The sequence below is a fragment of the Chiloscyllium punctatum genome, chromosome 36, assembly GCF_047496795.1.
Source record: "Chiloscyllium punctatum isolate Juve2018m chromosome 36, sChiPun1.3, whole genome shotgun sequence".
NCBI classification, from domain to species: domain Eukaryota; kingdom Metazoa; phylum Chordata; class Chondrichthyes; order Orectolobiformes; family Hemiscylliidae; genus Chiloscyllium; species Chiloscyllium punctatum.
This window is the reverse complement of record NC_092774.1, coordinates 30,582,969-30,609,422: the sequence shown is the minus strand read 5'-3', so window position 1 is coordinate 30,609,422 and position 26,454 is coordinate 30,582,969. Positions and strand designations below refer to the sequence as shown.

The 26,454-nt window shown below is 46.4% G+C and overlaps 1 long non-coding RNA gene and 1 other non-coding gene across 3 annotated transcripts; one reads left to right on the top strand and one right to left on the bottom strand.

Annotated features, from left to right (window-relative positions):
- Positions 1-9,416: 9,416 nt before the first annotated feature.
- trnan-guu (transfer RNA asparagine (anticodon GUU)) lies at positions 9,417-9,490 on the top strand. Its single transcript has one exon. It is a non-coding gene; the product is annotated as a tRNA-Asn (tRNA).
- Positions 9,491-16,436: 6,946 nt separating this feature from the next.
- LOC140460955 (uncharacterized) lies at positions 16,437-26,218 on the bottom strand. 2 transcript variants are annotated; one of them, XR_011954416.1, is made up of 3 exons: positions 25,961-26,210; positions 22,367-22,467; positions 16,437-18,826 (listed from the first exon to the last, which is right to left on the bottom strand). It is a non-coding gene; the product is annotated as an uncharacterized lncRNA (long non-coding RNA). The 2 variants fall into 2 exon arrangements; XR_011954417.1 differs by lacking the exon at positions 22,367-22,467 and having other exon boundaries at positions 25,961-26,218.
- Between the last annotated feature and the right edge of the window lie 236 nt (positions 26,219-26,454).

Below are 26,454 nucleotides of genomic sequence, written 5' to 3'. Positions count from 1 at the left end.
GAGTAAAGTCCAGTTGACATTGAACAGGCTGGGGCTGTTTTCTCTGAAACGTCGGAGGTTGAAGGGTGACTTTATGGAGGTTTACAAAATTACGAGGGGCGTGGATAGGATAAATAGGCAAAGTCTTTTCCCTGGGGTCGGGGAGTCAAGACCTAGAGGGCATAGGTTTAGGGTGAGAGGGGAAAGATATAAAAGAGACCTAAGGGGCAACTTTTTCACGCAGAGGGTGGTGCGTGTATGGAATGAGCTGCCAGAGAAAGTGGCGGAGACTGGTACAACTGCAACATTTAAGAGGCGTTTGGATGGACATATGAATAGGAAGGGTTTGGAGGTATATGGGCCGGGTGCTGGCAGGTGGGGCTAGATTGGGGTGGGATATCTGGTCGGCATGGACGGGTTGTACCGAAGGGTCTGTTTCCATGCTGTACATCTCTATGACTGTATGAACAGCTGCTTCTCATTCTGTCTCTCTGCTGCCGTTTGCCCGTCCCCAGGAACCGGGCCCTCTCTACTGGCAGAAAATTAAACCGTTTTCTTTCTCAACTTTTCTCTGACACCGGAGTGACCAGTGACAAGTATTGCCCTCCTCAACATAGGGTACAGAGAACAGGAGAAGACCCCGCAGACCTCCACGAGTGTGTCATCTCAACTCTACATACTGGGCCTGTGTATCAATGTGAAATATTTACGTCGAAGTTTTTTGGGAAGTAGATGAGAAGGCGAGGTGCACAACAGTGCGCCGTTATACGGGAAAGCTGCTAAACTCGACATTGAGTGAAGAGGGAAGATGGTTTCCCTTCTGGGTTATGCTCCCATCGCGCACCGGCAGACATATCGCCGACGAGCAAATATTAACTCTGTCTAAATTGCCACATTCTGTTTTTACGAACCGTGATTTCACTCAGAAGCACAATTTACCTGCTCCCTCCTGAATATCCTTCCAGGCTCGAACATACCTTCCAGGTGAAGCAGCACTTTACCTGCACGTTTGCCGCAACCTAGTCTACTGCATTCGCTGCTCACAGTGTCGTTTCCCCAACGGAGCACGAAGTATAAACTGGATGACTGCTTCGCAGAACATCTCGGCTCTGCCCGCAAAAAAAGGCCCTGAGCTTCTGCTTTCCTGCGACTTTAACACGCCACCATGTTCCCTGGCCAACATCTCTGTCTCAGGCTTGCAGCAGTGTTCCAGCGAAGCTCAGCTCCAGATGGAAGAACAACGCCTCATATTCCACTTCAAAACCCTACAGCCCTCCGGTCTTCCAGATCGAGTTCCATGACTTTAGGGCCTGAAATCCCCCATGTCCTTGACCCCTACCACACACATACGAGCCCTTGTTATCACATAGTCTGCTACGACACACTACTTATTGTTAGCCACTAACGGTCTCCATTAACAGTTATTCACCCTCCCACACGGATCGTTATTTACTCCTTTGTCCCTCCTATTGTTCTCTCTGAGCTGGCGGGAAAGAGAGCAATGTACACTGGAGACTCTGAGCCAGCTGAAACTTGCTCAGTGTGAAATACATTCCACTTTGCTCCAAGAATTGCAAGCAGCAAAGAGTTTGCAGAACATCTGCTTGTCATTCTGTCCACGGGATGCGGTTTCCGACATGCGGATCGTCTTGTCATTCATGTCGGAACGGACTTGGCGAACTACTGCAGGGAAGGCACGAAACCACAAGGCATGCGTTTCAATTTTATCAGTTCATTGGCATCTCAGAGAAGTGGTTTTGCGATTCAGTTCATAGGAAACCGTCGAAGAACAGGAGAAGACCACTCAGACCTCCAAAAGCACGTTACTTGAACGGTTTGAAAGGCAAGGTGCTCAACAGAGTACCATCGCAAAGGTAAGTCGCCCATGGAGGCACTGAACAAGAGCAGAGGATGGTTTCGATCCATCGACCTTTGGGTTATGGGCCCAGCACGCTCCCGCTGCGCCACTCTGCCCGCACGCACAGTGCGCCGCTCCACAGGTCCCTTCAGCCTTTCGTCTGGCGCGTGGCTTGCACGTTCGAGACTGATGTCAAAGATCTTCACTTCTGTCGTCTTATATGGTGTTGCGCAGACGTATGGAGGCTGTGTAAATATCAACTTTTTCTAACTTCCCACATTCTCTTCTGATTTCACTCTAAATAGACGCCATGCGGCCCACCTTCGCTCTGCTGGGTCGACACAGTCAGTAAACGTGGGTCTCTATTCGTATCATTCTCTTGCCTTCTCCATGTAATTCTGCACATTGTTACTTTAAACACGATCACCGAATTCCCGTTTGCGTCTAATGAATCTGCCTCTTTGTCAGTGTCAGTTAGGGATTTACTGACCCCAACCACTCCCTGTACGAAAGCATTCTTCCGAATGTCACTTTTGCTTCTTTTCCTCATGCCTTTAAAACTCTGCCGAATCGTTGCCGATCCTTTACGTCGAATTTTTTAGGAAGCAGATGAGAAGGCGAGCTGCACAACAGTGCGCCGTTCTACGGGAAAGCTGCTAACGGCGACATTGAGTGAATAGGGAAGATGGTTTCCCTTCTGGGTTTTGCTCCCATCACGCACCGGCAGACATATCGCCGACAAGCAAATACTAACTCTGTCTAAATTGCCACATTCTGTTTTTACGAACCGTGATTTCACTTAGAAGCACAATTTACCTGCTCCCTCCTGAATATCCATCCAGGCTCGAACATACCTTCCAGGTGAAGCAGTACTTTACCTGCACATTTGCCGCAACCTAGTCTCCTGCATTCGCCCGTCCTCGTGAGTTTAAATCTATGCCGAATCACTATAGATCCTTTCTGGCATGGGAGCATTTTCACAGCATTATTTCCTGTTTCTAGGCCCCTACTGATTTGGACAACTCTGGTTCTCCGAGGAGAGCTGGCCCAATTTTTCAACCAACCTTGATTGCTGACATTTTTACCTTATTCGTCAAATACCGCACCACTGACGTCAACCTGTTCAACGCGATCTCCAACCATTTCACTTCCCTGTTTTCTGCCTCATTCGTATTCCTGGCAGCCCAACCTCGCTTCACGAAGGTGCTTTTTGAGAAAATTAATTGGGTATTTTTGCACAAATCAAGTTAAGAGACGCAGCCTCGTCTGGGATTTGAATCCCGGACCGCGCACAAGTCTGCACAACTAAAGACTCTATGGGAGAATCATGCCCCCAGACCAACAAGCCAAACAGCGGCTCTTTCTGCATCCACCACACTCCTCTTGAGCCAGCTGAGACTTGCTTAGTGTGAAATACATTTGACATTGCTCTCAGAATTGCAAGTGACTGAGTTTCCAGAACAGCTGCTTCTCATTCTGTCTCCCTGCTGCTGTTTGTCCCGTCCCCAGGAACCGGGCTCCCTCCACTGTTTCGAAACTTTTCTCTAACACCCGAGTGCCCAGTAACAAGCATTGCCCTCCTCAACATAGGATACAGAGAAGAGGAAACCCCTCAGAGGTTGTCACCTCAACTGTACACATTGGGCCAGTATATCATTGTGAAATATTTATGTCGAAGCTTTTTTTGGGAAGCGGATGTGAAGGCAAGGTGCAGAACAGAGCGCCGTTATACGGGAAAGCTGCTAAAGACGACGTTGAATGAATAGGAGAGAATGGTCTTTTTTTTGGGTTACGGTCCCAACACGCACGCGTTGTGCCATTCTCTTGCATTGCTCGGCAGTTTTTCCACAGAAGTATTCAGCTTTTCATCTGGCGTGTGGCAGGCACGTTTGAGAATGAGGTCAGAAGATCTTCACTGCTGTCGTATCATATGCTGTTGTGCAGACATATCGTCGATGCGCAAATATAAACTCTGTCTAAATTCCCACATTCTGTTTTTCGAACTGTGATTTCGCTCAGAATCACTAATTTTCAAAACTCGCAATATTCAAACTTTAACAAAATGCTCATAGAAATGATTAGTGAACACCTGGAAGAAATTCTTCCAAACTTACCTGGGGAATTTCGCTTTGAGGGGTCTTGAACTTTAAGTGGAAGGAAGGGACGTTTGCCTCGAGGCTGCTAATGTGGAGATGTGTTCTCCATGTAAACTGCTCGTAGTTGACCATCCCAGTGCTTCCCGATGCAGGGCTGTCTGACCCACAGGGAGGTTTACTTGTAGCAACTGGAGTGAATCCAGAGAGGGAGCAGATTCTGCAAAGGTGCTCAAATACTTTCTATCTCTATTTTAGGTATTTTCCTTGTGTATTCCCTCAGTTTGGCACGTATGCAGTTTGCACCCTGGAAAATGATTGCTTTTTTCCTCATGTTCACAATTAAAAGTGTAGTTTCTCATGGAACTGAGCCGCATTGAAAGGATTGTCATATTGATATATATATGTACACGTATTTAGTTTAAGATTAGATTAGATTTGAATTAAGTTTTCCTCTAAACACACCTGAGCCTATCTGGCTGCATGAGGGATTTCAGGTTTCTGTGTGCTGGGTATTATGTGATCAGCAGGCATCTGGCAAACTACAGGAACTGCCACCTATGTTATGTTCGTTTAAGTGTACTGCCAATGATCACTTATTTTGTGAGTTTTTTTCCAGGAAGACGTGCCGAAAGAAATCTGAAAACAAATGATACATCAAGTTCTGACAAAGCCGCTTGATTCATTGGGACTTGAATATCAGCAGCCATTCCAATCAAGAAGACATGGTTGCTTTTGTTTGCTTGAGAGATTTTGGACACTGATGTGGCAGGAAGAACACTGAGACACCGAGTGAGGGAGATTCAGTGCGCTGACTGTGAAAAGTGCTTTACACCATTTACTCAGCTTTGGGGAATCAAAGTCTCATCCCTGACGGTGGGGAAGACTATGTCCCCGTTCTGATTGTAATTTCAAACCCAGACCAACACAAGGAAAGCTCCCCCAATGGAGAAATTTTGGAAATGTGGGGACTGAGGGAAAGGATTCCCTTCCCCATCCGTGTTGGAAACGCACAGACGTATTCACAGCGGGGAGAGGCCATTCACCTGCTCGGTGTGCAGGAAGGGCTTCAGTCGGATCAGCCATCTGGAGACGCACGAGTGGGTCCACAAGTGAGAGAAGCCATTCACGTGCCCCATGTACGGAAGGGGGTTCACTCAGTCAGCTGCCCTGCTGACCCACCAGTGGGTCCACACCGGAGAGAGGCCATTCACCTGCTGTCAGTTCCAAAAGGGCTTCACCTGCTCCTCCCACCTGCGGAGGCACCAGCGCGTTCACGTGCCATCGCAGGGGGGATGGAAGGAGCGATGGCCGAGCGCTGCTAACAACCCAGCTCTGGGGACTCTCAGGTTCGAATCCCGTCGCGGCAGATGGCAGAATTGGGATTCGGTCAGTAATCTGGACTTCAGAATCTAAGGATGAAACCGTTTTTAGAGGGCAAAAACCCATCTGATTCAGTCATGTCCTTTTCAGTGATGGAAACTGCCGTTGCGCGAAAGGATTCACTCAGTCGTCCCAGCTGCATGCTTTACCCGGCTGTACGAAGAATCCAGTTACAAAGGGACAACTCAACGAACCAATAATAAAGAAAGTGTGGTGGGGGGAGTGGGGGGTGAGTGTGCGCACTTTGAGCTTGAGGTGCTTTTTTTTTTAAGAAAAGCTACTTTTTGTACGCCTTGTGATGTGGAGATCTGAAGCTGTAACAAAGTTGGGTCGCAGTAAAGGTTACCTGAACTTACTGCCAGGCTTAAACTATTTCAGAATCCTGAAGAGGAGTTGTTGGACTCGAAATTTTAACTCTGCTTTCTCTCCACAGATGCTTCCAGTCCTGCTGAGTTTTTCCCGTGTTCTCAGTTTTTGTTTCAGATTTCCAGCATCCACAGTTCTTTGTCTTATTTATCAAATTCAATTCTAGCCCTTCACAAGTGTCTGGAACTTCATCTCCCTGATCTGCAAACTGTTCACTTACCCTAGAAATGACCGCTACCTTCTTATCAAAGTAGACCCCTTTGTTGCAAAATGATTGTTCAATTCTGTGACCAAAATTATTGCATTCGTAATTACTTACACCAGGGACTCTCAATATCTCAGGCCAGAGCACAGCTAGATTATTTCAGACAGTACATTTATGTGATTTGATGCAATTCCCTATTCCTTACTTTGCCAGCGTGTTGCTGGGAATGGAGGGTTTGAATTAAGAAGAAGCTGGGACATTTTTCCAACAGAGCCGAGCAAGTTGACAGATAACTTTATCGAGATTTTTAAAATCAGGAGGGGTATAGATAAGGTGTCATTTCCAGGAGGCTCAGAATATTTTGTTGCTCCAGAAGGTGTAAAAGGGGGTCAAAGCTTCAACAGAAATCGAGCAGAGCTGAGAACAGACAACATTTAACTCTGTGGGAACAGGGAGATCAGAGGACAGAGAAATCAGGACCTGAAATCCGAGCTGACACCAGACTACCATGTTATCAGTGCTTTGATTAGCAGTGCCCACCCTCTACCTTTACTGAGCCTCTCACTCGATTTGAATGCCACATCTCCCCTCGATATTCCGGATCAAATCCTTGTCATTCTGAAGCCATATCTCTGTAAGGAGTCTCAGATCATAATTACTCTCTTCAATGTGTGCAGTCAATTAATTCGCTTTTTTTACAATGCAGCTTTTAGTTTTATTTTTTGTGATGGTTATATTCCAGTTTTGATTGCTAGTACATTTATTCTCCTTGTCCCTTTCTCTCATTCTCTGGTGTTTGGTTTCCACATCACTACATTGCTCACTGCTCTTGATTTCGATTGGCTATGCTAAATTGCCTAGTGTCCAGGGATGTGCAGGTTAGGTGGGTTGACAATGGGAAACGCAGGGTTATCGTTTCAAAGGAATAGAAGGAGTAGGCCATTTGGCCCATCGACCCTGCTCCGCCATTCATTACAATCATGGCGGATCGATCAATAGTCTCAGCTCCTCCTAATTGCATTATCCCAACTTCCCTTAATTCCCTTACCACGCAAAAAAAACCCCATCCAACAGTGTCTTAATGAAGCTGCCTCGACTGCTTCTTTGAGCACAGAATTCCATTAATTTACCATTAACCGCATAGGTCCTGCCCTGAGTTGCCTCATCAAAATGCAACAGCTCATATTTGTCTAAATTAAACTCCATTCACGACTCCTTGGTCCATCGGCTCATCTGATCAATTATAATTTATATTAAACTTTCTTTCCAACCTTCCTCCCTAAAAGCTGAAAATCTCCATCCCACACTCTCACCCTCCATTCTCACTTTGTTGAGTCTAATCACGGATGTCCTCATCCTGAAGGGTTTGATTCATGCTGATTAACAGGCCCACATTCAAGGGAGATCTAACTGAAACGTACAGAACATTGAACGGCCTGGACAGAGTGGACATTGGGAAGATGTTTTCATTGGGAGGAGAGACTAATACCCATGGGCATAGCCTTAGCATAAAGGGAGAATGGAGATTAGGAGAAACTTCTTTAGCCAGAGAGTGGTGAATCTATGGAATTCATTGTCACAGAAAACTGTGGAGGCCAGGTCACTGCGCATGTTGAACATTGAGGTAGAGATGTACAGCATAGAAACAGACTGTTTGGTCCAACTTGTCCATGCTGGCCAACTATCACAACCCAATCTAGTCCTACCTGACAGCACACGGCCCCATATCACTCGAAACCCTTCCTATTCATAGACCTACCCAAATGCCTTTTAAATGTTTCAATCGTACGAGCCTTCAACACTTCCTCTGGCAGATCATTCAATAAACGTACCATTCTCTGCGTCAAAAAGTTGCCCCTTAGATCTCTTTTGTATCTTTCCCCTCTAACGCGAAACCCATGCCCTCTCCTTCTGGACACCCCCACCCCAGGAAACGACTTTGTCTATTTATCCTATCCATGCCCCTCATGATTTTATACACGTACAGTTACGACGTTCAAAAGACATTTGGATAAGTACATGAATACGAAAGGTTGGAAGGGTTATGGGCCAAACACTGGTAGGTGGGACGAGTTTAGTTTGAGAACATACTCAGCATGGACTAGTTGGATGAAGGGTCTGTTCAGTACTGTCTGACTCTGTGACTGATCTGTACTGGTCTTAAAACCATTTTCTTACCTCCCCCTATAAGCATCCACTTCTTTGTTGTTCAAAACTCAGATGAACTTCGCCTTGAATATGTTCAATGACCCCACTTCTGAACTCAATTCCTCTTCGTAATAAACCACTTGCCTTGCTCATTGCCTGCTGCATCTGCCCGACAGCTGGCATTGACTGGTGTGGAGGGACTCTGAGACCCCTTAGTACATCCATACATCATTCCTGATGAAGGGCTTGTGCCCGAAACGTTCACTGTCCTGTTCCTCAGATGCTGCCTGACCTGTTGTGCTTTTCCAGTGCCACATTTTTCGACTTTCACCTCTAGTCCTCACTTTCTCCACATTCCAATATATAATCATTTTAACAATGCACTGCTTTTTTTTAAACAGCAAAGGCTATAACTTCACATTGAGGAAATGCACTTGCCATGTGTTTGCCAATTGAGACACAGACCTGGACCAACTTCGGGAAGAGGCAAAAGACTGAGTTCTGAACAAAAACCGTAGCACACTCAAAACGTCGGCTCTGTTTCCCTTTCCACGGATGCTGCTCGACCCGTTGGCTTTCTGCAGTATTCGCTGTGTTTGTTCGACACAAATGCTGCTTTCCATTAAAGAACTTCAATCTCTGTCCTCTGGTAACTGACCCTAGTCAGTGGCAATAGGTTCTTCTGATCATTAACCTGCCCACTCACACCACGTCTTCTCCCATCATTGCCAACAGCCCCTGGAAATCTCCAGTTAACCTTCTTTGCTCTAAAGAGAACATTCCCAAACTTGGGATTGGAAATTGCTCATCCCTGGACATGATGCAAATGTTACAATGGGGAAGAGGTTTTGTCAAAATATCGTCAGTTAGCAGGTGGAAAAATGTTCAGGAAGTAAAACAGAAATCCCAGTCTCCAGCTTTGTGAATCTTTCGAAACTCTTTGGGAAGTGGAATTAGAGGAGAATGAAGGATGAACTGACGGACTGAGCAGAGACAGTCCAGACACCATCCCCTTGTTTAAGAGGCTGATTGACTCTGATATTCTCGGGACCTGAACTGACCCGAGACATTGAAAGAATTCTCTGCACATCAGGAATTCAAACCCCTTCTCGGCTCGGCGCCAATGAGAAAATTCAGGAAGAGGCAAAACACTGAAAGGCTCGGAGGGCGATGGCCCCGGTGGCGGAGAGCTCGTTCCTCGTGACATGGATGTACCTGCAGAAGGTGGGATCAGGCTGTCCCCATGTCTCCACAATGAATGTCCAAGGCTTTATTATGGAAAGTAAAACTGATAGAAGACAATGGTAATTTTGGGCGGGGCGGGTTGAATTATGAATTTATTAGTAGGTTCCTCAAAGACACTGTGCAAGCAACTCTTGCACCTGTCTCTGTGGCGCAATTGGTCAGCGCGTTCGGCTGTTAACCGAAAGGTTGGTGGTTCGAGACCACCCAGGGACGGCGTGTTCCTTGTTCTCGCTCCTACCGCTTTCTTGGCTGCGAAAGTGCACGTTTTTAATGGTGTCAGGAAAATGTTTCCCAAACGGAAATCTATTCCACTGAAGCAGCACAAAGGGGTTTCTGAATTGATTGAATTTCTAACATAAATGACTGCGGATGCTGAGAATTCGAGACAGAAAGCGAAACTGCTGGAGAAACTCAGCAGGTTTGGCTGGACCTGGATGAGGCAAAAAACGAGTTCTGAAATGTTGTCTCTGATTCTCTTTCCACGGATGCTGCCTGACCTGCTGAGTTGCTCCTGCAATTTCTGTTTTTGTTTTTAACTGAACGTCCATTTCATCTACCGGGATGAAACACGCAGACTCGCCATTTGCAGATATTTAACCCTTTCGTAACCTGAGAAGTGATTGAATTCAAACAAACTCTGCAAGGATTCACTTTTTGTCAGCTCCACAGGCAGAGAGATCTGGGAAATGAAGCTGTCAGTATGGTTCTGTATTGATGGGCCGAGTGGTGAATGCGATGGACATGAAATCCATTGCGGTTCCCCCACGCAGGTGTGAACCCTGCCGACTACAGTTGAGAAACGACGTCAAAAAGAAAGGGAGATTGCTCCACGGTATTTGTTAAAGATGCAAATCAGTGGAGGGGTTGAAGTATTTCAATCACATTGGGACTGGTCGGGAATCTGTAGCCCACTGCCTGTCAGGGTGGAACAAGCAGATACCCGCAGAGCTGCTTTTGAGGCAATGAGTCAAGAGTTTGGAAATGAGACGAGAACAGTGAGGGGCGGGAAGTCGTGATCGAAATGAAGCAGGCACCTGAGGACAAAGGTGTTTTATTTGCCAGTGAAAGATACTGCTTCACAAAGTTGGGCCTGTGGAAGGGAATCAGTGACGGTGATTATCTTTGGCTGTTCCTCTTGTGAATGTTCCCATTGCTGCGCATGTCCGTGTTAACGTCAGAACTCTACAGCATGGCTATGTCAGGTCCGCACAGTGCCAGGGGCGCAATGGATGACGCATCTGACTCCACCTACCTGTTTGAAATGCAGCTCAAAGCTTCTTCACACACCCCAATTAATCTTTCTCATTTTCCTGAAGCCGGCATACGGTTTGAATTCCCGAACTGCGGGAATGAGACTCTTTTCACTGTGTCGCGTCAGTAAGTGTCCCTGAAAACATCAGAGTCATGTCACAGCGCTGTCAGAGGAGAGGAAGCTGAAATAGTCCCACACGCTGCTCATGGGCACATTTCACTTTCCCCAACTCACCGCCCCAACCACTGCGGCTCTTGGGAGTGGAAAGGGAACAAACACCAAAACCCAGTCTCAGCTTTGTAAATCTTCAGGAAATAAGAAAACTGTTCATCCATTCGGGTCTTCCATCCTGGGCTGACAGGGGTGATTTTAAATGGCTGTCCAGTCAGTGCCGATTCGTTTTGGCGAAAAAAAATCTTCCTTTTCTCATCCCAGCATTTCTTGCCACAGAGAACTGTGTGGCAGAGTTCATGTATATATTTCCTTGTATGGTATTTTGTAAATAACATTCGTTTTCTGGTTGTTTGTATCGGGTATTTCAGGTTCATTAGCCCCTGTTTAAGTGAGTTGGGAGGTTTGTGGGCTACCATGATGCTGAGAGGTTTGATTTGTCTGGACATCATTTCCCAGATGTCTTTAATGTAAAGTAATGTGGCTAAGGTTTCTGCAGACGTTGTGTCTACTTGTGTCAGTTTGTTGATGTGAAATCGGCACACTGGGTTTATTGGGTCGGCAAAAGTGTGGACTGCAGATGCTGGAAACCAGAGTTTAGATCAGAGTGGTGCTGGAAAAGCACAGCAGGTCAGACAGCTTCCGAGGAGCAGGAAAATCGATGTTTCGGGCAAAAGCCCTTCATCAGGAATAGAGGCAGGACCCCTCCAGGGTGGAGAGATAAATTGGGGGTGGGGTGTGCTGGGCCAAAGGTAGCAAAAAGTACAATAGGTGAATGGGGGTGGGGATGGAGGTGACATATCAGAGAGCAGGGTGGTACGGATAGGTGGGGAGGGAGATTGGCAGGTAGGACAGGTCATGAGGACAGCGCTGAGCTGGAAGGTTGGAACTGAGGTAAGGTGGGGGGAGGGGAAATGAGGAAACTGGTGCAGACCACATTGATGTCCTGGGGATGAATGTATCCGAGGCAGAAGTTGGGACGTTCTTCCTCCAGGCATCGGGTGGGGAGGGAGCGGCGATGGAGGAGGCCCAGGACATGCATGTCCCTGGCAGAGTGGGAGGGGAGGTTGAAATGTTGGGCCACAGGGCGCTGGGGTTGATTGTTGCGGGTGTCCTGGAGATGTTCCCTCAAACGCTGTGACTTGACTCTGCGACGGGGCTCCAGTCTCCCCAATGTAGAGGAGACCGCATCGGGAGCAATGGATACACGAAATGACATTGGTGTTTGCCTTCTTCCTTCCGTGACCCGGGTTCGACTTCCGGGCAGGAAAGCAATTTTCAGGAGAGCTGTCAAACTTCTCCCGTATATCCCTGGTGGTCTAGTGGTTAGGATTCGGCGCTTTCACCACTGCGGCCCGGGTTCCATTCCTGGTCAGGGAATCAATTTTCAGTGTGTTGCATGGCTATCCATTCTCTTTAAAAGCGCTGGACAGTTACTTATTTGTCTTCGTCGTGACTGGGTGCTACAGTGTGTCGTGTTTCGTTGAAATAGTGCCCTCGTTCAGATTTGTTTGTATGCGTAGGGATGATTACTTCTGTAGCGAAATACTTGGTTCGCGTGTGGTGTTTTCCTGTAGAGGCTGTTTTGATTTTACCATTGACTGTTCGCTCTACTGTGACATCTAGAAATGGCACTTTGTTGTTGTTCTCCTCTTTTGTGAATTTTATGCCAGTAAGGAGATTGTTGATGGTGTTGTACGTTTCCTCTAATTTGTTTCATTTTTTGATGACAAGTGTTTCATCGGTATTTCGTTGATTTATTTGTAGGGCTTGTTACTGAATATAAAGTGGGTGGTAACCACGAGGTTGACAGTGCTATCTTTGCTGATGAAGTTGGTGCTGTGTTTTTGTCTTTAGTTCTTCGAGTAGTGTCTTCAGTTTTCTTTGGCCACGTTGATGTTAATGAATGTGAACAGGGCTGTTATGTCAAAGGACAACATTATTCCATCCTCTTCTATCCTCGTGTCTTTGATGTTCAGGAATTCTTGGATGGAGTAAATGGAGTGGCATGAATCTTTGACTTGGTGTTTCAGTCCTCAGTGTAGGCCTTTGACTAGTCTGTATATTGGTGTTCCAAGTAGTGAGACTATGGCCTGAGGGGGGCTCCTTGTTTGAAAAAGAGGAGAACAACAATAAACTGCCATTCTTAGATGTCACAGTAGAGCGAACAGTCAACGGGGAACTTCAAACTGGCATCTACAGAAAAACAACATACACAAACCAAATACTTAACCACAGAAGCAATCATCCCAACACCCACAAAAGAAGCTGCATCAGGAGATTATTTCAACGAGCCACTACATACTGCAGCACAGAGAAACTACGAAGAGCTCAAGAGAAATAAGTATATGGTGCATTGAGGGAGAACGTGTCCCCAATAAACCCATTCCGCCGATTTCTCATTGATGCTTTCAAGCTGACTCTCAAAAATTCGGTTTGAACCTCCATTCTTTCCTCTTTGTTTTTTGTGGGTTTTGAAAGCTTTCCCAATCCTCTGACTGAGTATTGGAGTTGGGAAGTTATGTTGTGGTTGTACAGGACATTGGTTAGACCACTTTTAGAATATTGCGTGCAATTCTGGTCTCACTCCTATCACAAGGATATTGTGAAATTTGAAAGGGTTCTGAAGCACCAATAGGTCCACAGAGGGGAAGCGGCCCTTCTGCTGCCCTGAGTATGGGAAGGCCTTCAATGATTCTGCTGCCCTGCTGATGCACCAGTTGGCCCACACCGGGGAAGGCTGTTCTCCGGCCCCAAGTGCAAGATGGCCTTCAGCAGGTCTTCCCACCTGCTGAGACACCAGTGGGTCCATACTGAGAGGCCGTTCTTCTGCCCCAACTGCAGGAGGGGGCATTGCTCTTTCCTCCGACCTACTGGCCCATTGGTGTGTCCAAATGGTGGAGAGGTCATTCAGTTGCCGTATGTGCAGGAAGGCCTTCAGCAATTCCTCTGCCCTGCTGAGGCACCTGTCCATCCACACCGGGGAGAAACCGTTCTCCTGCCCCGAATGTGGGAAGGTCTTTACCTGCTCCTCCACACTGCTGAATCACCAGCTGGACCACACGGGGGTTTTGGGGGGGGGGGGGGGGAACAGTGGAGGAGGGGGGAGGCCATTCTGCTGCCCTAAGTGCGGGAAGGCCTTCAGCAATTCCTCCACCCTACTGAAGCACCAATGTGCCCACACCAGGGAGATGCCCTCCAGCTGGCCCGAGTGTGGGAAGAGGTTCATGTTTTCGTACAACTTGCGGAAGCACCAGCGGAGGCACCAGCGCTCCCAGCAATCAGATCCCACCGGTGACGCTGCCTTCGGTCACCTCCCAGGACTGAACCTCCTGCCAGTTCTGACAGTGGGTGCAGTGGGAGAGTAGGTGGGCTGTTTTTCTTTTCTGCTGGACTGCAATTGCCTCCCCCACACCCCACAATCACAACTCCATGGGGGCTCAGGGTTAGCACTGCTGCCTCATGGCACCAGGAACCCAGGAATAATTCCACCCTTGGGGTCTGTGTGCAAGTTATGGAGGGTAGGAAAATGGATCTGAGTGGGTTAGTCTTCGGAAGATCAGTGCAGATGTGTTCGGCTGAAGGACTTGTTTCCACATTGTGGGAGTTCTATGATTCTATGAGCTTTGCCTTCAGTGGATACTGCTGCTCATTGAGCCCGGGACTGCACATTGCCAATGAAATGATCCAGAGAAACCGAAGACCGCAAGACCATCGGAGAAGAGGTTAGGCCATTCGGCCTACTCTGCTATTCGTTAGTAACAAACGTATTGGATGAGATGAGCTACACTGCGGAAACACGCTATTCGTCCCAACAAGTCCACACCAACCCCCCCCCCCCGAAGATTAACCCATCCTGACCCATTTCCCTCTGACTAATGTACCTAACTCTATGGGCAATTAAGCATGGCCCATCCACATGACCTGCACATCTTTGGTTTATGGAAGAAAACAGGATCACAGAGAGAAAACCTACGCAGACACTTGGAGAAAGTGCAAATTCCTCACAGATAGTCACCCAAGGCTGGAATCAAACCTGGGCCCCTGGTGCTATGAGGCTGCAGTGGTTCCCACTGAGCCACTACATATTGCAACCCGAAGTTGGCAAGTAGGAGCTTGGGAGAATACAGCAAGCTAGGCAGCACCAGAATGTGGAGTAGTCAGCATTTTGGGTATTAACCCTTCTTCAGGACTGAAACGTTGACTTCTCCATGAGAAACGATTCACAGGAATGTTGCTGGGGGTTGGAGGGTTTGAGCTACAGGGAGAGGCTGAATAGCGTGGGGCTGTTTTCACTGGAGCATCGGAGGCAGAGAGGTGACCTAATAGCGGTTATACAATCATGAGGGGCATGGACAGTGTAATAGACAAAGTCCTTTCCTTGGGGTGGGGGAGTCCAGAACGAGAGGGCATAAGTTTAGGGTAAGAGGCGAAATATATTAAAGGGACAACTTCTTCATGCAGAGGGTGGTACATATATGAAATGAGCTGCCAGAGTATATGGGTCAGGTGCTGTCAAATGGGAGTGGATTAATTTAGGATATCAGGTCAGCATGGACAAGTTGGAACAAAGGGTCGGTTTCCTTGCTGTACGTGTCTCTGACTACTGGTCCTGATGTAAGTTTAAAATAGAGTCCAAGTAACTTTGAATAGTTCAATCTTGTTGAGCTCACCTCCTGAAAAGTTTCAGATGAATCCCTCTGAGAGATACTGTTTAAACATGCTGAGTTGGACAAAGTATCCCATCAAGTTCAACACAAACCCAGAGTTGAAGAAGTCAGAAGTCAGAACACCAAGGGGACCAAAACTGATCACAATATTCCAGGTGCAGCCTCATCAACGTCCTGTATAACTACAACATAACTTGCCAACATCTGTACTCAATTCCCTAACTGATGAAGGCCAGTGTGCTGAAACCTTTCTTCACTGCCTTGTGTACCGATGTTATCAGGGATATAGGACCTACTTTAAACTGATCCACGATCCAGCTGCTGGGAGCACAGAAGTAGAGTAGTGCTGCGTGAGTGTGCTGGGTCGATAACCCAGAGGTCGATGGGTAAAAACCATGTGATGCTATTGCTCAATGTCTCTGTAAGCTGCTTTCATATACAAAGGTTCTGTGCATCTGGTTCCCAAAGCTTCTTCAGTGGAGGCGTGGCCGCTGGAGCCCAGGCGTTCAACAACCCCCCGGAGCTGGAGGAAGTTCCAAGCTCCAAGAAGCGGGGGGTAAGGCTGGAAGCAGGATTTGCTCAAGGCTTGTATTTTTAACTCATTTTAATGGTACCTACTGTATGGGGCTATGGTTTACATTAAAACGGAGGATCATATCAGAGTGTTTATATTTAGCAGTGGTAGTTGGTAAAATGCACTCTCTGGAGGAGCACTTTCTATGATGCTGCATTTCTTGCCTTCTGCCCTTACCCCATTTCTTATCTCCCATCTTGATTTTATATTTTTTTGGTCAAATTTAATTTCATATTAATCAGACTTGCGATTCACTGTGTGCTATTAATTTGTTTGTTTGAATATTGTAAGTCAAAATTAATGGTGTCATGTCATTTCTGATGTCAGAGTTTGACATTGAATGTGCAGATGTGAATATCAGTAAGTTGTGAAAATAAATCAAGAACTTGTGGTTTTTAACAAAAAGAGCAGTTCACTGATATTCATGGCATCGTCTCATTTGGGTGTGATGATTCAAATCTGACCAACAAACCGTTTCATGCAGTCATCCAATTGAATAAAAAAATTCTTTAATTTAATTAAAGAAAATAACTCTGGCAAGCTAAGATTTATGCAATCTATTTATAAGATTATGTCCATTGCTCGCAATATGGTCTCATCCACATTGCGGAAACTGCACGCCAACTATCGGAACATTTCAGGGAACAACTCTGGGACTCTAAATCTAACCGACACACCGCCCTGTGGCGGAACACTTTAACTCCCCCTTCCATTCCACCAAGGACATGCAAGTCCTGGGCCTCCTCCACTGCCAAACTCTTGCTACCTGACACTTGTAGGAAAACACCTCAACTTCTGCTTTAGGACCCTCCAACCACATGGTATCAATGCAGATTTCATCCGTTTCCTTATTTCCTCTCCCCCACCTTGTCCCAGATCCAACCTTCCAATTTGACACCAACCTCTTGACCTGTCATACCTGTCCACCTTGCTTCTCACCTATTTGCTCCACCCTCATCTCTGACCTATCACCATCAATCCCTACCTCCATCTAACTATTGCACTCCCAGCTGCCTTCCCTCCAGCCCCACTTCCTTCCCATTTATCTCTCAGCCCCCTTGGGCCACCCTTTATTCCTGATGAAGAGCTTATGCTCTCAACCAAGACTGTGATGAAGCAACATCCTCAACAAATAGGAAATCGCTCCCAAGTCAGATTTCATTCCCTCTTCTGTTTCCCAGTTCTTTCAGAAATAAGGAATGTCTTTTTCTTCCACTCGAAAGTGGTCTTCCACTTTGCGCTGTCTGAAGTGTTATCCCTCACCACTCCTTCAGCCACCTTTTAAGAATCCTTTCAACCTGTTTTTCTGACAATTGTGGAGGTGACCAAAAGCAAACATTTCACTTCTCCTCAATGTCCCATTTCTCCTCCTATGAGCCATTTTGTCATGTTGTCTCTGTTACAAACAGCCAAGTGCACTTGGTTTCTGAATTGAAATTTGGCCATTGAAGTGAACAGGATTAATATTTATCGATAGCTAGCTGTGTTTGCACTAACTGTAATTATCCACCAATACGACGTCTTTTGTTCCACCAAAACTGGAAACAATGATCTGTGCTTATATTGCAGTCGGATATAGAAAATTATCCCAGCGATCTTCACGTTATTATAGTTTACTGAGGCCATAAAATCATTACGTGGCAGTTTGATGTGACTAAAACCTGGATGGGAATCTCTAGATTATGTTGTTAAAATATCGGTATAATGTTATTCACACTGCGCTGTCACCAACTAAACGAAGCGGCTGTGTGTTTAAATACCGTAATGAACAGTTTGTGTTCGACTTCTCACATTGCGGGGAGCATTTACCCAAACAATGGGCACACCACCTCCCTGACAGTGTTCACAACTCAAACTGACAGCAAAGATTCACGTGTGATCAAAAGTTTCCGCAAAGAAAATTTGACACGACCGATATACGGAAAGAACGTACTCATTTCTTGATTTGAAATGTAAGAAGTTGAGTGTAGTGAGCCAGACATGATTTGAACAAGGAACCTTCTGATCGGGAGTCAGACGCGCTACCGTTGCGCCACAAGCTTACGGACAGCTGATGACCTCTATTCATGCTTAAGGGAAGTGATCGCACTACAATAATTTTACGTTCAAGTCTGTTCTGTTTCTCCCCCTTCTCTTCCAAGGGTTGGGATTGTCTTTCGATTTGCAGAAGTTGAGATGCTCTGGATGCTGTGATCCAGGGCAAACACATGCTGGAGGACCTTCGGCGTAGAAATAGTGACGAGCATGTACGGTTATGTCAAGCTACAGGAGAACAAAATTGTGGCTCTACTCTTTTTTTTCCCGACTGGCATTTGACCACTTAAAATCTGTCAATAACAGCAGCATCTCCAGAGCATACTGCACATGCTCCTCGGTGTCAGCAAGGTCTGTGCGGGTTAGCCGGTGTCAGCAAAAACTGCATGCTCGGCACGGTCCCCGGAAACGACTCACGATCTTCATGGACCAATGGAGAGCATTGTTGGACTGGAAGGAAACTTATCCTCCTGCCAATCAGAGCCCCCTTACTGTCTGAATGTGGAAGGTGGACCATGTCATTCTGAAGCTGCTGCTGTTCCTCTCTCTGTAAATGAAGATTGAGCTTCACCCCAAACTGTAACTTCCTTCCTTTGTCCAACATCTGTGAGCATGGCACTCTTTTCTCACCATCTTTTTCCATTTATTTTTCATTCGGGGCTTCAGTTGTTGACTTGCAGCAACTGAAACGGAAGAGAGTGAATCCGGGGGGCGGGGCAGACTCTGGAAATGTTGGAGAAATTACTACTGCAGATGCTGAAGATCAGAGTCGAGAGTGTGGTGTTGGAAAAGCACAACAGGTCAGGCAGCATCAAAGGAGGGTATGAAGGAACAGAGACTTTCAGCTTCTGTGGAATGAGAGAAAGAGTTCATTATAAATTAGCATTGATCAGATAGGCCAATGGGAGATGGAGTTTAATTTAGAGAAATACATTTTGGTCAAGCAATCCAGGCAGGACTGACTGGGGAGTGTTGCAGAATAAAGAGACCTTGGAGTGCAGGTTCATACTTCATTGAAAATGGAGCCTCAGGTAGACAGAATAGTGAAGGCAGTGTTTGGTATGCTTTCCATTATTGGTCGCAGCATTGAGTATGGGAGTTGGGAGTTTGGGAGTTGGCTGTGCAGGACATTGGTTAAGCCACATTTGAAATGCTGCATCCACTTCTTGTCTCCTTTCTATCGGAAAGATGTTGTGAAACTTTGAAAAGGATCAGAAAAGATTTACAAGGCTGTTGCCAGAGTTGGAGGGTTTCAATAGACAATAGACAATAGACGCAGGAGTAGGCCATTTCGCCCTTCGAGCCTGCACCGCCATTCAATATGATCATGGCTGATCATTCCTAATCAGTATCCTCTTCCTGCCTTATCTCCATAACCCTTGATTCCACTATCTGAGAGCTCTCTCCAACTCTTCCTTAAATGAATCCAGAGACTGGGCCTCCACTGCCCTCTGGGGCAGAGCATTCCACACAGCCACCACTCTCTGGGTGAAGACGTTTCTCCTCATCTCTGTCCTAAATGGTCTACCCCGTATTTTTAAGCTGTGTCCTCTGGTTCGGCACTCACCCATCAACGGAAACATGTTTCCTGCTGCCAGTGTCCAATCCTTTCATAATCTTATATGTCTCAATCAGATCCCCTCTCAGGCTTCTAAGCTCAAGGGTAAACAAGACCAGTCGCTCCAGTCGTTCAGTGTGAGGTAATCCCGCCATTCCAGGAATTGACCTCGTGAACCTACGCTGCACTCCCTCAATAGCCAGAATGTCTTTCCTCAAATTTGGAGACCAGAACTGCACACAGTACTCCAGGTGTGGTCTCACCAGGGCCCTGTACAGCTGCAGAAGCACCTCTTTGCTTCTATACTCAATCCCTCTTATTATGAAGGCCAGCATACTATTAGCCTTCTTCACTACCTGCTGTACCTGCATGCTTGCCTTCATTGACTGGTGTACAACAACACCCAGATCTCTCTGTACTGCCCCTTTCAGCTCCAAGGAGAGGCTGAGTAAGCCAGGGATATTTTTTCTCTGGAGGGTCAGAGGTTGAGGGGTGACCTTATAGAGGTTTATAAAATTATGAAGGTCATGGATAGGATAAATAGACAAGGTTGTTTCCCTGGAGAGTCAGTGGGGGGGGGGGGAAGAAAGAGACTGGAGACTAGAGACATAGGTTTTCAGTGAGAGGGGAAACATATAAGAGTTCTGAGGGGCAACTTTCCCACGCAGAGTGTGGTGCATTTAAGGAGTAAGCTGCCAGAGGAAGTGGTGGACACTCATACAATCGCAACATTTAAAAGGCATCTGGATGGGTTTATGAATAGGAAGGGTTTGGAGGGATATGGGTCAGGTGCTGGCAAGTGGGACTAGATTGGATTAGGATATCTGCTCCGCATGGACAGGTTCGAGTGAAGGGTCTTTTTCTAAGTTATACATCTATGACTCTATTTGATTACAGATGCTGCTCCTCTCTCTGAATGAAGATTGAGCGTCACTCCAGAAAGTAACTTTCTTCCTCTGTCCAACATCTGAGTACAATACTCTCTTTTATCAACCACGTTTTCAATTTTTTTTCATTCTGGGGTTCAATTGTTGACTTGCAGCAACTGAATGGAAAGGGAGTGAATCCAGGGAGGGGACAGACTGTGTCTCGATTGACAATGTAGACAGTCAGAAGGCTGGAAGAACACAGCAAGCCAGGCAGCATCAGGAGGTGGAGAAGTCTACGTTTCAAGTGTTTCTTCAGGAAGGGGGATGGGTGTAGGACAAGATGCAGATAAAGGGGTGCCGGTAGCAAGGTGTTGAAGTGGGAATTGGTGAAGACAGAGGGTACAACCTGATGGTCGATGGGAGGAAGGAATCTGGTTGGTGGCAGGGAAGAGTGAATGGGAGGGGCAGAGGCCGTGAAGGGAGTTGGGGGATGGAGAACTCCATGTGGAAGATGAGGTGTTGTGGATTGGATCGTTGTGGCAATGAAGGAGGCCAAAGCTGGTCATGTCAGAAAGGGAGAGGGAAGAGGAATTAAAATGGGTGGTGACTGGGATATCTGGTCAGCCTCTACAGACCCTCTTGCCCTTCCTTGTTTTCGCAAAATGCAACCCCTGGCTTTTATCCACACCTCTCTTATGCACATACTCTCTGACACATACACATCCCCAATACTCCCCCTCGCACAGGGTGATACTCCATAACACTCACTTCACCAAGCAAGCACACATGCAAAAACACACTCATGCACAAACTCACATGGAGACACCTGTGCTGCCCTGCATAGTTTGCAGAAATCTCTCTTCTCTTCAGAGAATCCCCAGAGTGTGGAAGCAGGTTACTCGACCCAACGAGTATCAATGGTATCAAATTAGGTAAAGGGGCTGTTCAGAGAGATCTGGGTGTTCTTGTCCACCAGTCAATGAAGGCAAGCATGCAGGTACAGCAGGTCGTGAAGAAGGCTAATAGCATGCTGGCCTTCATAACAAGAGGGATTGAGTATAGAAGCAAAGAGGTGCTTCTGCAGCTGTACAGGGCCCTGGTGAGACCACACCTGGAGTACTGTGTACAGTTCTGGTCTCCAAATTTGAGGAAAGACATTCTGGCTATTGAGGGAGTGCAGCGTAGGTTCACGAGGTCAATTCCTGGAATGGCAGGATTGCCTTACACGGAAAGACTGAAGCGACTGGGCTTGTATACCCTTGAGTTTAGAAGACTGAGAGGGGATCTGATTGAAACGTATAGGCTTATGAAAGGACTGGACACTCTGGCAGGAGGGAACATATTTACGTTGATGGGGGAGTGCCGAACCAGAGGACACAACTTAAAAATACGGGGTAGACCATTTAGGACAGAGATGAGGAGAAACTACTTCACCCAGAGAGTGGTGGCTGTGTGGAATGCTCTGCCCCAGAGGGCAGTGGAGGCCCAGTCTCTGGATTCATTTAAGAAAGAATTGGATAGAGCTCTTAAAGATAGTGGAGTCAAGGGGTATGGAGATAAGGCTGGAACAGGATACTAATTAGGAATGATCAGCCATGATCATATTGAATGGCGGTGCAGGCTCGAAGGGCAGAATGGCCTACTCCTGCATCTATTGTCTATTGTCTATTGAGTCCACCCGACCCTCCAGAAAGTAACTTCCCTACCCCCATTTCTCTACATTCATCCCTGACTAATGCACCTTACCTGGACATCCCTGGGCACTATGGGTAATTTGAGCATGGCCAATCCACCCTAACCTGGACAAAGTTAAAAATCCCATAACACCAAGCTATTTGGAAGCACTGGCTTTCGGCACGAAACTCTTTCATCAAGTGGTTGTGAAGAATAAGATCATAAGGGTCAGAATTTATGGAAAAACATTTCAGTGGCAGGACACTGCAATGATATATTGAACAAACCTGGATTGTTAAGTCTTTCATGTTTTCAAATGGGTTGCAGGCGTCATTAATATGTAAATTTCCAACTTCCTGTAAGGCACTTCTCAACATAACTTAAGGTTCTGTAACAAAAGATGACATCTCAGCTCAGACAATGCATTAAATGTGTGAGGTCGGAGTCCAAACCTTGAATCAAACTGATTCTATTTCCAAAGTCAAATTTACAAAATATTATATGTATTGACTGCCAGCAGATTGTGCATTTTTAAGCAAAATAGGATGTATCTGCAAATAAAAATTCACCCCCATGGACTTCTGTGTGTATGCGCGCATGAGAGAAAGAATGTCTGCTTCCGTGCAGTACATGTCTATCTCTATTTGATAAGATGCTTCATTTCTGGTGAAAATATTGTCAATCATAGCTGGGTACTAACAGTTAGATGTAAGGGAGAGAGGATCCTCAAGTTGGGCACAATCAGAATCCTGGGAGAGCCCTATTTCTGGTTTGCTTCCTAATGAACAGACATTAAGCACTAGCACCTATTTATTTCTCATGTTGTTGTTGTTTCATTTTTTCTTGTTTGATTCCCTGCTATGACTATACTTTTGTGTCTGGTTGGTTGAGAGACTGGGAGATTGTGCATTGGACTTTGATTGACTTACTGAATAATTTATTGTTCCAGAAGGTGTAAAAAAAGAGAGGGTGGGGGTAAAAGCTTCAGCAGAAATCCAGTAGAGCTGAGAACAGATTGACATCTTATTCTGTGGGAACAGGGAGATCAGAGGACAGAGAAATGAGGACCTGAAATCAGAGTGAACACCAGACTACCCTGTGGTCAGTGCTTTGATTAGCAGTGGCAACCCTCTACCTTTACCGAGCTTCCCATTTGACTACCCCCTCGATATTCAGGATCCAATCCTTTTCATCCTGAAGCCATGTTTCTGTGAGGAGCCTCAGATCATAATTATTCTCTTCAATGTGTGCAGACAATTCATTTACTTTTGTTACAGTGCAGCACACATGCAGAAACACCACTTTTTGTTTCCATTTTTGTGATCATTCAGAATCCAGTTTTGATTGCTGGTATATTTACTCTCCTTGTCCCTTTCTATCATTCTCAGATGTTAATTTCCCACATCAATACATTGCTCACCAGTCTTGATTTGGATTGACCAGGGTAAATTGCCCATCATGTCCAGGGATGTGCAGGTTAGCTGGGTTAGTCATGGGAAAGGCAGGGTTATAGTTTCATAGTAATACAAGCAGGAGTAAGCCATTTGGTTCATCCAGCCTGCTCCGCCATTCATTAAGATAATGGTAAAACTATCTATCGTCTCAGCTCCTCCTCCCTGCATTATCCAACTATTCTTAATTAACCTACCATGTAAAAACCTAACCAACTGTGTCTTCAATATACTTAATGAGGCTGTCTCTACTGCTTCCTTGGGCAGAGAATTCCATAGATTGACTACTATCCAGGAAAAATAGTTCCTCCTCATCTCTGTCCAAAATCCAGTCCTCCAAATTATGTGGCCTAGTCTCATCCACCAGCAGAAATGTCTGGATAGTGTAGGGTTTCATCCCTACAGTGCAATGAATTCCCAGTTTCCACCAAAGTCCCCTACATAACTGGATATTAAATCTACCGACATCTAGGTGGATAGACTGGGACTTTTCTCACTGCAGCACAGGAGGTTGAGAGGTAACCTTAGAGATTTATAAAATCATGAGGGGGGTAGATGAGGTGAATGGTGGGTGTCATTCCCCACATGTGGGGATTTTAAGATTAGAGAGCAAACTTTGAAGGTGAGAGGAGAAAGATTTTAAAAAGACTTGAGGGGCAGCATTTTTTAAAAAAAGAGAGTGGTTTGTGTGTGGAATGAACATCCCGACACAGTAGTGGATGCAGGTAAAGTAACAACATTTAAAAGACATTTGGATAAGTACATGAATAGGAAAGGTTCAGAGGGATATGGGCCAAACACAGGCAGGTGTGACTAGTTCAGTTTGAGAACATAGTCAGCATGGATTAGTTGGACTGAAGGGTCTGTTTCTATGCTATATGACTCTATAACTGTTCTGTACTGGTCTTAAAAGCCATTTTCTCACCTTCCCCCATAAACATCCTCCTCTTTGTAGTTCAAAAATCAGATGAACTCCACCTTGAATATATTCAATAATTCCCTAACTGTATGCAGGCATCCCCACTTCTGAACTCAATTCCACTTGCGAATATACCACTTGCATTGCTCGCTGCACCTGACAACTGGCATTGACTGTTGTGGAAGGACGCTGAGGCCCCTTTGTACATCCACACGTCATTCCTGATGAAGGGCCCGTGCCCGAAATGTCAACTCTCCTGCTCGTCGAATGTTGACTGAGCATTTCCAGCACTACACTTTTCGACTCTGATCTCCAGCATCTGCTATCCTCACTTTCTCCATATCCCAATATGTCACCATTTAAACAATGCACCTCTTTTCTGCATTTTTTTAACACCGCAAAGGCTCTAACTTCACATTGGGGTATTGTATTTGCCATGTGTTTGCCAATTGTAGTCTTCGGGAGACAGAGGGTAAACATGGGAATGGTTCGCCGAGAGTCACAGCTGGGTCTGCAGAGGCCGACCTGACCTCCCAATCACCACCCATTTTAATTCCCCTTCCCACTCCCTTTCTGACATGACCATCTTAGGCCGCCTCCATTGCCACAACAAACCAAACTACAAATTGGAGGAACACCACAACATCTTCCACCTGGGCAGCCTACAGCCTGGAGGACTCAACACTGAGTTCTCCAATTTCAAATAACCTCCTTCCCCACTCCTCAAATCCCTTCCCAGGCTCATTCCCACCCCTCCCTGCCACCAACCAGATTCCTTCCTCCCAGTGACCAGTTTGTAATCTCTACCTGTCTCCACCTATCCCCAATTCACCACCCTGCTCCCAGCACACCCTTGTTCTGCAGCTCTCCCAACACCCACCCCCCAGTCCTGAACAAGGGTGACACCCAAAGCAAGGAACTTGTGCAATGCTCATTGACACAGAGGAACGTATGCAATATGCTCAGTGGCGATGCTGGTATTATTGACAGATTCTGAAGTGTCCAAATGCCAATAGGAGAAAAAAAAAGGTAGAACCACAACTTTTTGTCCATCTGGCTCGATATTTTGTGGCTTTTGCATAGTGTCTGGCTGCTCAACTTTCTTCTGTCTTTTCCCTAGTATAGGGGGTGAAGGTCTGCACTAGAGAGCCTCGGTTCAGGGTGAGAGCAGAAAGATATAAAAGGTACCTCAGGGGCAACGTTTCCATGCAGAGGGTGGTGCGTGAATGGGATGAGCTGCCCGAGGAAGTGGTGGAGGCTGATACAGTTAAAGCCCTTAAAAGGTCTCTGGATGGGTCTACGGACAGGAAGGGTTTAGAGGCAGATGAGCCAAGTGCTGGCAAGTGGGACTGGATTAATTTAGGATATCTGGTTGGCATGGACGGGTTGGCCCGAAGGGTCTGTTTCCGTGCTGTACATCTCTACCATTCTAAATAATAAAATGTACACTTTGATAAATTACAAACTATATCCATGTTAATAAGGCTTAGTACACCACACACTTCACTAACCATTCTCAACAGGTCCTACCCCTTCAATGACTAAGGAACATCCGCCTCCAGAATGGTCACCGGCTCCTACCTGCTGTACAGCCGGGCGGTGTGGCCGTGACACAGCAGCTGCACCAGGAAGGCGGCGGTGCCCAGTGACGGGTGTCTGCCCCGGGCCGCACGGCGCCATTTTCCTAACGGCCGCCCCTTCCCCGCTCGAGCGACTTCTCCTCCCAACCGCCTTCACCCCCGCGTGACGTCAGCTCAGGGGGATGGGCGGGGCCGGGGGAGCCTCACCGTCACCAAGCAACAGCCACCTCGCGCTCCAACTGCTGCTCCCTGAAGCGGGAAATCTGCATTTTAAAAGGGACATGGACATTTAACGGGCTATTTCTGCAAATAGATTGAAATGGACAAGATTACATTTCAAAGGGATGTAGGCACATTCAAAGGGATATCTTAATATGCAAAATGACGCAGTCATATCTAAATGAATCTACATTTCGAAGAGACGC